Raw genomic sequence first — 9,306 nt, 5'->3', positions numbered from 1 at the left:
AAAGCTAAAGATTGCTGCTCCTGTGCATGCATTCATTAGAAATAGGCATTTGCTCTTGAGCATCATAGTTTTGCACCAAGAAACACAATTTTTGCTGCTTTAATCTATTATTTTATCTCAACAAAGTGGAATGAAAAGGAGATGGTTCTGATTTTGAAGTGTTTTGTGCATGTTTTGCAGAGCTGTATAAGTTTATATGATACATAGAGCAGTGATGAATCATAGTCCAGTTTCTTCATCACTTCACACCACTGTAAAAGCATTATTTTGCTGGATTTAATTCTGATTTACTGGTTGAGAGACCTCGAGATGGTAGAATGCTGACCTACTGTCACCTTCAGTTTTGCTTGCTATTACTTGCAACTTTTCAATCTTGTTAGCTAGGTCTTTGGCTGAGGAGCTTCCCTTCCCTTCCCTTCCCTTCCCTTCCCTTCCCTTCCCTTCCCTACCTTTTTCCAATCATTGCCTGACTGTTAAGTCTTAGAGATTTGTCATTAAGTTTCTCTCTATTTGTGACAATTCTTCAAGATATTCATGATCTCTGATTCCTTGTAGGCTGAGGCCAACTTGTCTGTAATTGCTCGAGTAGGTTAAAGGAGTGGACAGATGATTGCAGGTGATTAAATCAGTTCACCACAGCAAGTTACTGTCCCTCAGTCCTGTGACTTCACATGCCCCTCCATTCCCTGTGCATCATTTCAATCTAGGCCTGGGGATTTGATCTGCCTGAAAATCTTACTGGAAACTTTAGGTGGAGAAGTTTGCTGATCCCTCCCAGGTGCACACAGCCACGCTGACACAATGCAGGGAGCATAGGAGCAAAGATGCACAGCATGGTATGAACCATCAATGCTGGTCTCGCTGAGAATAAACTTCTTAGAGAATAAACTGTCAGGCTGTGCCCCACAACATCTGGGCTCCTCTCTCTGCTCTACATCTAAAGTATAAAAAAAATGAACAGTGTTGGTCTTTGAGGCCAGGACTGGTCTCCCACAGAACCCTTTTTCACCCATATTGAAAATGGGAGACCCTTTTGAGATATAAGAAAACCCTTTTTACCCATATTGGAAAAGGGCCATCTGAGTTTATCCCGAGTACAAGGCAAGATGAATCATTTCTATGAAATTCCCCCTGAGCACTTTCTCCGCTCTGAGGACTTACAAGGCAAATAAATGATCTGCATTTCACTCATTCCTCTCTCAAGTACAAATTCTGGTTTGCAGCAGTAGCTCCCTGTCCCATTCTGCCACAGTGCATGGACATTTCAAACAGCCCTTCTGCCAAATGTTTGGGAATCCTCTCTGAAACACGGTAGAGAAAGAAGTTCTGAGATCTGGATACAGATATAAAAGCAGCCATAGCAGGGGCTATTAGAGCAATCCACGGGCTGATTTTGGGCTAGGCCTTAGGCCAGCCACTGCCAGTAACCTGCTATCACCATTCTCCATTTCACTGCCAGGTGGTTAGATAAATGTATTTGGTTAGATATCTTGCAGAGAGGACATGCTTAGGAGTACCTTGTACCAATCTCCTGCCTGCCTTCAAAACTTCAAAACAAAATTATCAGGGTGCATCCTTGTTTCTTAAGAGGATTTCTGATATAGAGTACAGACAGAGTCACTCTTCAGGACTCGGTTTGGGATGGAAGAGGAGCTGTGCTCATTTCTAACTTCAGCTCTGTGTGCTTCCTTTGCAGTATGGAATTTGAGCTCAGCTGTGCAGTTTTCCTCACTGCAGTGATCATGTAGGCATGACTCCCACTTACCTGGGGGTTCCTGTATCAAGGGGGAAGTAATTTTAAGCGTGATTCTAAGCAGATTGAAATCAGCTCTGCTGCACTCCAACCTTCCCTGCCACTCCTTGTGTTCTCACTTCCTCTATTTGTGTGTTTCAGTCGGATTCATTTATTGCTGCTGAAGTTCCCGAACAAACTTATCAGGGGAACTGATAAACGTTGATACAGGAGGGAAGGGCAAGGCTGTGCTGCTGTATACGGGCATGCTGTGCCAGTGTAAGAGCAGGTCTGATGCGGTGACCTGCATTATTTCCCTCCCATGTATCTACCTGCTCCACTTAGTGTGTGACATCTCTATGTCTAGACGGCCTCACCGTTTCCTGTTCCTGAATGCCTGTGATCAAGTCCCATCTCTTCTCCTCTCCCAGCAGAGCATAAGCGTGGAGCTGAACACTCCTGCTAACTGTGGGGATAAGTTTCCTGTGAGCTTTACATCGTGGGGAGAGCGAACCCCAATCTCCTGCAGTATGAAGTAACATCCCTGCGATACGCACATCCTGCTGTGCAGCACAGCAGCAGAGCAGAGCCCGTTTCCCTTCTTTCCTTTTTTGGATCTGCGTGCACACGGTCCCTAATGGAGCCGGTTCTGAGATACCAAGAACAGAAACCAAGTCACTGCAGCGCCTCACGACTACCGGCGATCCCCTTCCTCGTCGTTATCACCGTAATCGCGAACCATCCTTGACGCCCCTCACCAACAGCAGCTCCAGGTACCGGACACCGAACGATCAGCCCATCTCAAAGCTCCAACACAACCCACCGACCCCAAACTTCTCCCCCAGCTCTGGGCTGCCCACCTTGGTGGAGGGGGCGGACCCTTGGACCCCTCCGGAGCCAATGGCAGCGGGGAGGACGCGGGGAGGCGGCGCCGGGCGGCCGCGGGGAGCGGGCAGGGCAGAGAGCGGGCGGCACCTTGCAGCGGGCGGAAGGTGAGTGCTGCCGGGCCGGGGATTTCCTCCCCGATTTTTTTCTTTTTCTTTTTTTTTTTTACAACTGGAAAGTTTGCAAAGAGGTTGAGCGGTTGGGTTCTTATTTTTCTTCTCTCTCTCTCTTTTTTTTTTCTTCTTCCCCTTTCCATTCAATTTAAGAAAGGGGGTGGGGGTGAGATTGCCTCCCTCCTGCTTTCCCAGCTCATTCATTTAACAAAGGGAGTTGTATCCAGCCTCGGGCTGTGCGATCGAGAGCCTCTTGCGGTCTCGGGGTAGAGGTTGGAGGGGGGGAAATCGGGGCTCAGCCCGCGCCTGGTGCTGGCTGTGGCTGGAGGGGCTCTGGGGGCTGTGGGATGTGGGGGGGGAGAGAACACAAAGAGTTGAAGAGCCGACCCCGTGCTGAGTGATGCAGCCTCGGGCTTTGTGTGTGGCTCTATGGTAGGGATGCAGACGTGGGAGCGTGTTTCTCCTTAGCCCCCTCCGTTCCGTGTGTGAGATCTGTTGTTATTCAAGATCTTAACGGCAAAGCTGAACTTAAGATCGTGGCACGGCTTGGATTGGAAGGGATCTCTTGAGGTCTCCGATCCAGCCCCCCCTCCGGCTCGGATAAGGGAGCGAACGGCAGCGAGGAGACCTTGCGAGTTGGGTGGCACCTCTGGGTGCTCCTCGGAGCCCCAAGGAGAGGCAGCACCGCAGGGCGAAGGGCAGCAACTCTCGTCCTTTCCTCAGTGCATGGAAACCCGCAGCTCTCCCATGCTTGCAATCCTTGCTTTTGCTGCTTTTGTTATCCAAAGGGCTTAAAATCCACGATTAGTGGGAAGAGCTGGCTCCATCCGTGTGTGTGTCACGGTGTATCTGCTTCTGCTGGGCATTGCTTGATCCTTACTCAGACATTACCTCCAGCAGCAAGATTTTTAAATAAATAGATGTCAAGACCTCTGCTTGTTACCAGCTGTAAGGCATGTACTTTAGGTGGTGATTAAGTACACTGTGTGCGTATGTAAGAACAACTGTAGAAGCTGTTTAGTTCTTGCCAAGCTTTTTAAAGTGAAAGCAGACATTGTAGCTGGTGAAATGGCTGTGCTGGGCACGGGAGGGAGACTGTTTGTTCTCCTTGCTTGCAATTACTCTTTGTACAGTGACTCACGGATGCCTTTCACTGAACCGCCTCCCTGCTTTCCTTACCTGGAGTTTCCTGGTGTTGCCTGGTGCAGCAGCGAGCATCACCCTATCTGCTGCTCTAACAGCCTTCCCGTTGTTTGGGTGCTTTTGTCTTACTCAAAGCTTTTTAGGGTAAGGCTGGAAAAACTCATCCGTGTGGAGCAGCTCATGTGTGTGTCCACTGGGTGGTTAGGCATTACTTTTCCCTCTGTGTTTTCACTGGGTTAGGCAGAAAAAGGGCTGTAAGAAAGAAGGGGACACTCTGTAACAGAGGATGATGTGAGAGAACAAGGGGAAATGGCTCCAAACTAAAAGAGGGGAGGTTTAGATTGGATATAAGGAAAAAGTTTTTTACATTAAGGATGGTGAGGCACTGGCACAGGTTGCCCAGAGAGGTGGTGGGTGCCCCATCCCTGGATGCAGTCATGGTCAGGCTGGATGAGGCTCTGAGCATCTGATGGAGCTGTGGTGTCCCTGTTCATTGCAGCACAGTTGGATCAGATGGTCTTTAGAGGTCCCTCCCAACTCAAATGATTCTATGATTTTATGATAAAATATACTGCTTGTCTATTGCTTTTCTGACTGCTTTGATTGCACTGGAAATACAAACATGTTGTTTTGCCCCAAAGATCTGTTGCATTATTGCTGATTCTTGTGGATTCTTTCTCAGATTTGTGCAGAGCTTTCCTCAACTTTGACTGCAAGTGCATGAATTACACCTGGTTTCTTAAGCAGTTTTGTTTTTGTTTAACTGAAGATATGAGTGAGCTTCAGTGTGGCTTCTTTCTCTGTTTTGCACCTTCATAGGTGTGGGAAGTTTCGTTATTTTGTAACCATGGCTGTGATGGCCCAGTTCCCTTACATTCTTATGAGCATATTGAAACACCTATAAAAATAGACTTTTCTGGTTAGCAAAACAGAAATGATGCTGAGCTCCACCCTTCGAGTGGTCTGGGTTTACAGTTCATCCTGTCAACAGCAGGTGATAACAGAAGTAAATAGACTTCGTAAAGGGTCTGAAAGCAACCATGCTTTGTGAGGAAGTATAAGAAAACAGCCTGAGACCAAGCATCTGTAAACAAAAGCCGTATTTCTTTAAGTCTTGCATTGTTAGACCTTTGACACATGCACGAATCTCTCTTGTTTTTTACCTCTTTGGGAAGGGGAAAGAATACTGCGTGTCAGAAATGTACTGTGCCTTTTTCTGTGCTTGCCCAGGAGCTTTGCTTGCGTGTTCAACCTCTGTGTGGAATTGGGAAGAATGTAGAAGTGTTCTGCTTGATGGCAAGGGCTTGTGCTTATGGAGAAAATTATCTAGTGTGTTGCATTTCATATGGACTTGCACAGCTCTCACCTGGGGGGAGGTGCTTTGAAGCCCCGTTCCCAGTGGGAGCAGAACCAGGGCTGGCAGCAGATGCTCAGTGATGCAGTGCGTAAGGCACAGCGATCAATTCTTCCCTCCTGAGCAAAAGGCATGTGGTGCTCTTTAGGAATAGGTAGCTTGAAACACACCAACACTATTTATGCTAACCGGGATTTACTCATTAGTAAGAAAAAGGCTCTTAGAGGACATGCTAAGTATTATAATTTATCATCATTTGGGAGACAGTGGAGTCGCCGTCCCTGGAGGTGTTCAAGAAACGTGTAGATGTGGCACTGAGGACATGGTTTAATGGCTGGTGGTGATGGTTGGCTGCTGGACTTGGTGATCTTAGTTGCCTTTTCCAGCCATCATGATTCTACGATGCCCCGGTAGGTGTTTTAAAATAGGTCAGTGAGTTGCACTCTAAAAATGCAGATTGCTCTTTCTGCTCATGCTGGTCCCCTGGATCTCACTGTTACTGCGTTGTACATGGAGCAGAGAGCTGAGAGTATTGCTTCCTCATCTCGATTTGGGGATCCAAGCAGCTGTGCTAACAAATGCACTGGTATTCTTGCATAGCTTTCTCTAGCTCCTTTCGTTTTAGCAATTGTTTGCTGGGGTGGTGCAAGAGGAAGCAAAAAAGCTATCTGATGAAGTGCGTTTCCAGGGGAATTCAAAGAAACAGTGGAAGTATTCAGGTCTTGTTTATGTACCAATGTACTTCTCGTAAGTTACTGAAGCTCTGGAGTAGCTGTTTAAGCTGGCAATCCACGTGTTCTGTTCTTCCCATCGTACAGCAAACGATGGCCTTTCTGTGTCTCTTACATCTTGTCTGAGACACAGGTTAAACAGCAACTGTCCTTCCATGGTTTCCTTCCTTCTCACAATCTGTGCTCTTTGGACCTGCTACACAGCCAGCTTATTTCACTCTTACACTGATATAACTCCCTTAAAAATCATTGTTTTTCCTACTTCTCTTCTAGAATTACTGAAGTCAGGTGGTGGTAAGTGAGGCATCCTTTTGTCAAGGAGGAGAAATTGCTGATGGGACAGAGGAAAGGTTGTATTTTGGGTAAAACAGACCAAAGGAGAAGATTGCACAAGTAGTAATCAAATGTTCTTTCAGAAAGGAAAGAATTTCTCCCATAATAACACCCTGTGATCTCAGTTAAGGTATAGGAAGCGTGGCATGTGATGTGTGTGTGTATATACATATGTATATATACTGAAGTTCATGATGTAGCTACTAAAATCTTCTTGATCTTGGCCTTCAACTATGAGGCTAACAAATCAAGAGGCAGGTATGCATTGTGTGGGGTATAAAACCTTGTTTCATCCTCTGTTCTCTTCTTTATAAAGTTAATCCATACATGTAATCTAAAGTGAAAATGGAGTATAAAAATAACAAGTGTTCATATTTGTGTTTTTAGAGCAGGGAGTGTCATTCCAGGTTCACCTGAAGCATTGTCTCCTGCCTGATGCATGTAGTGCCTTTCCACAGTTTACAGTTGAGGTAGAATCATGGCTCTTGGTGACTTTACAGATGGCAGCAGAGAGAAGTAAAATCAAATAGAATCATAGAGTCAAGGAAAATCAAGAATCAAGGCCAGGTTGGATGGGGCCCTGGGCAGCCTGGTTCAGCATTAAACGTGGAGGTTGGCGGCCCTGCATATGGCAGAGGGGTTGGAGATTCATGATCCATGAGGTCCCTTCCAACTCTGGCCATTCTGTGATTCTGTGTCACAGGCTGTCCTGAGTTGGAAGGGATCCATAAGGATCATCAGGTCCAACTCCTGGATAGAAAAATTTAAGATACAGTCTGGCATCCAGAGTTGTAACAGCACCACTTTGGGACTTGGAGTTACTTTCTGGAAGTGTGAGTAGGGTTTGAACTGTTGGTTCTCTTAATGTCTGTAAGTGGCACAGGATATTTGGTATGACGGCTCTCTTACAAGATAGAGCTGTTTCTCAGGGCTTGGATTCTATTCATGAAGCAGGAGCTGGAGTGAGAAGCGTATTTCATTGGAACTGGTGTCTTACTGCACGTGGTTTTTCTCCTCGTTTGTATGCAGAAAGCTTTGTATGATGTGAAATACCTTGTTGGTTCTTTAGCATAACGAATTTCCAGTATAAATTATTTTCTATACTTGCAGATTACCAAATGCACGTTCTCAAAATATGAGTGCCTTGGCCATTTAGCCCAAACTCCTTGTCGAGAGAGAAGAAAAGTAATTGCTTTTATAAAACTTGAATTTATTTTTCCCAGCTAGCTGTAAATGAACATGCAGTTTCACCAGCAAGCTGAATTCAAAGGCTTTGTGCCAGAATGAATCTATCCTTTGCCTTTAGGAGGTATTTCAAGAATGTCTTACTTCAGTCTTGCTTTGGAGAAGCTGTAAGTCAGAGCTGAGTGTAGAATTCATGTGCATCCATAACTCAGTCTTGTTTGGAATGAAGAATAAACTGGTTTCCTCCATCAGCAGTGGGGAGGAGTAGATCTTTCTGTCTCAGTAAATCCAGTCACTACTACTGAGGCTATTAGTTTGTTTCAGCTCGTGGCTGTGATTCTTTGTAAGATGCAGCATGGGCTTGAGGCCATTACTGAGCTCTGTAACCCTCTGTGTTGATGTAGAAGGGGAAAAATGTACGAGGCCAGACTTGTAATTTATCTTTTGCTTTTTCTAGTTCATTGAGCTGCTCACCTGAGTCTGAACTCTGGTGTTCCTTCATAATAAAAGGTAAATTTAACAGTCAGGTAGCAGCTGCAAAGACCAGGGAGTGCATAGGAAAAAAAGGAATTAGCAGCAAATGGGCATGTCAGAATTTGAAATGCAATATTGATTAGTTCATTAATTTTAATAAGACACTCAATTATAAAACACCCATTACATTTTGCAGTTTCTTCTGGAAATAGAACAAGTTATACATCCTTATTCTTTCAGGAACACCTCACTCAAGCTGAATTTTAGCATCATTTCCTTTGCAAACCACAGAATGTGTTAACTCTTCCTGTAGCCCAAGTTTGGCTATGTCTTATTCTAGCAAACATTATCTTTAGTAGGCCACTGTTTTCAGTAAACTGCAGGACTTACACGTAGCATGTACAAACTGAAAGGTGCCTTAACTGAGAGTGATCTGAATCAGCATGTCGTTGAAATAAAGACTGCAGTTGAGGTCAAAAGGCAGATATTTAAATACTTGCTAATTGCTAGAAAATCAGGCAGATCCATTTAAAACACAGCACATAAAAACAAGCCTTTATTTAAGCTCAGGAAACAAGTGTGAATGGGAGTGTTGGCTCGTGAAGAGTGTCACAGTTTTCTTTATGTTTAGAAATATGTTCTATGGCCTTTATAATACAGAAATGTACTTTTCAGTCTACAGGTCTTGATGACTTCAGGCTTGTTTCCAACGTGGATCTCTGACTTTGTTTAAATAATATCTCTAATAAAGGATTTCCTGCAGGTGGTTCGAGGCACTCCACTCTTGGCACTTCTTGCTGAAGTCAGGAATTGCTGTAGGAATATTTGGTTTCCATGCAAGAATGAGGCTGCTGGAAGACCTAAAATAAAGACCCTGGAATGATTGTTTACTATGGATTCTCTGAGGGCTGTACTGAATGGCATTCTCATGGATGTGGTCACTGCTAACTCTTTTTTTCCACAACAGTTTGATTGAATTTTATTGCCAGACTACCCAGGAAAGCAAACTTTCCTGTTTAAACCACAAAATGTTAACCACAAACTTAGAGTTCACATCTCTGCCTTGCCCTGCTGTTGTGCTTGTCTTCAATCCCACTTGGGAATGAGATGTAAGTTCAATTTCAGTGTTGCTCCTGTGGCCTTGCAACCACAGCAGCAGATTGTAGAATCGTTCAGGTTGGAAAAATCCTTTAAGATGATCCAGTCCAACTGTCAACCCATCAGTGATGATTAAGGGAAAGCAGTGGGAGCTGAACGAAGAGGGGTAGGCATGGGGGATGGTGGTGCTGCAGAGCACTTTGTTTAAACCATCCCATTTCTGATAATCTAAGTAACTGCTGAGCTTTTTTGGTAAAT

The 9,306-nt window shown here is 45.0% G+C and overlaps 1 protein-coding gene across 2 annotated transcripts in view; it reads left to right on the top strand.

The window, feature by feature from the left end:
- The first annotated feature begins 2,166 nt into the window (after positions 1-2,166).
- The window catches only part of PAK1 (p21 (RAC1) activated kinase 1), a 68,997-nt gene continuing 61,857 nt past the window's right edge, over positions 2,167-9,306 (top strand). The window contains exon 1 of one of the 2 annotated variants that reach the window (XM_052669915.1): positions 2,167-2,724. The gene's annotated coding sequence lies outside the window, so the exon portion shown is untranslated. The remainder of the gene's footprint in view (positions 2,725-9,306) is intronic. The other variant, XM_052669916.1, reaches the window with a different exon arrangement.

The sequence above is a fragment of the Tympanuchus pallidicinctus genome, unplaced genomic scaffold, assembly GCF_026119805.1.
Source record: "Tympanuchus pallidicinctus isolate F22 unplaced genomic scaffold, pur_lepc_1.0 scaffold11, whole genome shotgun sequence".
Lineage (NCBI taxonomy): Eukaryota > Metazoa > Chordata > Aves > Galliformes > Phasianidae > Tympanuchus > Tympanuchus pallidicinctus.
This window is presented reverse-complemented; position numbering and strand designations above follow the sequence as displayed.